Genomic DNA, 3274 nt, shown 5'->3' on the forward strand with positions numbered 1-3274 from the left:
ACCTTTTTATTGAAATAGTTTTTAAAATGTTCCAATATGTTGGTAACATTAGAAGAATTTTTTCTCACCTAAAGATTTCTTAGGCATCGCTTCTCAGAATATCTTAGAATTTCATCCTTAAAGGCTCCAATTTTATTTTTCTAAAAAAAAACTATTTCATGCATGTAATACAAATGATAATATGTTAATGCACACATTTTATTTTACTCTATTTAGAAATTTTATTAATTTTTATTAATAGTTATTATTATTTTCATTTTAAAAGATGAAGAAAAGAAGAATTTTCATTATATTGAACATTTTCTATAAATATTCCAATACATTGGTAATATTTAAAAAATCTTCTCACCTAGGAATTTTTTAAAGCATCTCTACTTGGAATACTTTTAGAATCCCGTCATCGGATAAAATTTTATTTTTTCTCATTTTTTATTATTATTAATTTATTAGTTAATTTTTTTTATTATTTAATTTTTTAACAAGGAAAAGAAAATTTTTATTGTATTGAAAACCTTTTTATAAATATTCCAATACATTGGTAGCATTTAAAAAAAAAATTTCTCACTTAGAGATTTTGTAGGTATCACTACTCGCAGTATATGCGAATCCCATCGTTGGATAAAAATTTTCTTTTCTTACACTTTTTATTAATTTATATTATTAGAAAGTTCATTTTTATTTTTTATTTTATTATTTTTTATCATTATTTATTTATTATTATTAAAGTTTATCTTAAAATTAACATAATTATAAAAATTTTAACTACATAAAAACTTATTCTAACAAATTTAAATATTTTAATATACATAAATATTATAAAAATAATATTTTAAAATATTTTAAAAAATTTAGGTAAAAAAAAATTTTTTTTTACCTGAATCAAACCGATCAACGGTTCGGTCAATGCGAGTCCAATTGGTTCAACGACTTAGTCCAATCTGGTTGGTTCAACTATTCAACACCAGTCTGATTCGATCAAGGCCGGTTCAACTAGACTAGTTTAGGTCTAGGACAAAGGCGGGTCGTGGGTTGGGCACGCAGATCCTGGGTTAGGTCAGGCTGATGCACGAGTCTTTTTAAGGTCAAAACGACGTCGTTTTAGCCCTTTAATGAAACAATATTATTTTAGGCTATTAGTTTTCTATAAAACTTTAAAATTTTTTCTTTCTCTCATTTTGTCTCTTCTCTTTCTCTCTCTAACTCCTCTCTTTCTCAAACCTTCTCTCTCTACCTGATCAGTTAATCACCGTCGATCGCCTTTAATGGTCGATCATCAGTTGTCAGTCGCCATAGTCACTGCCACAAAATCCCAAAACACTCATCTCGACTCTTTAAACCTAAATTTGACGGATCTTTTACTAAAAAAGGTCCCAAATCCCTTAGATCTGCCTTTTAACTTTCAACAAAACTCTTTTTTCTTTTTGTATTTGACTTTTTCCTTTTAACCGACTTTGCTTCCTCTTTTGTAAAGACTTTCGGTGTTGGGTTCCCCGTTCCAAGGGACTGAGTTTGTTATTTTTCTTGTGTTTTTTTTTTACAAAATGCTTTTTTCTTTTTTTTTTTCAGGGTCTCTTCCTCTATCTTTTTTTAGGTCGGCCATAAGCTCTATTTATAGAGCTCCCACCATGGCCCTGTGCCTGGACAGGTGGCACAAGGCTTGGTAGAAGAAGGTGCCTGTATGGTACTCCAGCACAACCTATCTGTCCCTTCTTGCTTCTTCTGTTTTGTCCAGTGATAGGGCATGATGGCTAGGAGCACAAGGAGTGGATGTGAACAAGGATGAACAAAGGGTGGCAGTGGCACCGTGCACGGACCTTTTGCCACTGGTTTTTTTTTCTTTTTTTTTTTTAGTCTTTGTTTGTTTTTTTTTTGTTTTTGTATTTTTTATATTTTTCAATATTAATGTAAAAATAAGTAAATACATAAATAAAGAAAAGAAACGAAAATTAGGTTTTGGGTTTAAAGAACCAAGCTGGGCCTTGGGCCCGATCCAAATTAGGCTTTGGGCCTAGTTGGATTACAAGAAGGCCTGAAGCCCAATTGAATTGTGTCGTAACGGTTTTGGAACCGCTAGACGTAAATGAGTTTTAAAAATCGAAGTAAATGAGAAAGTCGTCACCAATCTTTGTTAGGGTGTGATTGACCACTCAAAAGTTTATCTTTTCAATAAAACTATAAAAACGGGTTTAAAGTTTATCGAAAAGAAGAATTTTGGTCTACGAAAATCAAGTTGAGTTTGGGAGTCGATTACGTGTGGGGAAGGATTAGCACCACCACAATGCCCATAAATTGGTACCATTTAATTACGCGCTATTTTCGATGTTGGATAAAAATGGTTTTAATTTGAAATTTAACATTAATTCCCTTTATTTGCAAAAATAAAATTTTACTAAAGCTCTTTATTTAGGAATATCGAGAAAATCTTGAAATTAGAGAATTATTTTAAAATTCTTCAACATCTAGGCAGAATTTAAAATAACTCTTTTCGCTTAAATTTAACACGATAATCCTTAAAATGAAATAATAGTCTTTATAGAAGATAATTGTTAGTGACTCTCCAACATCTAGGCAAAATACCAAGAATTATTTCCTTCGAAATATTATTTTTATTTTATTTTATAATATCACAAAAAGAAAATTTCTTTTTTAAAGTATTATTCTTTTTTATTATAAAATATTTTATCATCGAACAGTAAATTAAAGAGAGAATAATACAGACAATTATCGATTATAACATGCTAACATATGTATGCTAATGAATGTCATGTAAAATGAAATACAACTTAAGAGTTGGATTCTTAAGTATAATGAGATTACCCTGACTCTCCAACATCTAGGCAGAGCTTAGGTGCGACTGTTTATATTTAAGATCCTAATTTATTATTATATTTATTGTTTATTAATTTTATTATTAATGTGAATTAAGAACTTGTGTGAAAAACTTAATGAAATGGAGTTTCCTAAATACCACATCATTTAGGCAGCATTCGGGAATAAATCATTTTATGTGAGATTTTCACACGTATCCTTAAAGTTTTGAAATAGATTTAGGGTAAAATTTTAAGGTTTAAGTTTAGGGTTTAGGGTTTAATTAAAACGCGAACATCTCTAAAAATTCTCGTCATCTAGGTGAACTTTCGAAGCAAGTTCAATTTTTTATAATTTTTGAAAATTAATAAAAAATTTCTTATATATATATTTATGAAAATTTATTAATAATAATTTTTCAACATCTAGACGAAATTATTTGTTTGAAAAAATATTTTTTATTATC

The sequence above is a fragment of the Durio zibethinus genome, chromosome 11, assembly GCF_047325235.1.
Source record: "Durio zibethinus cultivar Kanyao isolate XHJ-2024 chromosome 11, ASM4732523v1, whole genome shotgun sequence".
Lineage (NCBI taxonomy): Eukaryota > Viridiplantae > Streptophyta > Magnoliopsida > Malvales > Malvaceae > Durio > Durio zibethinus.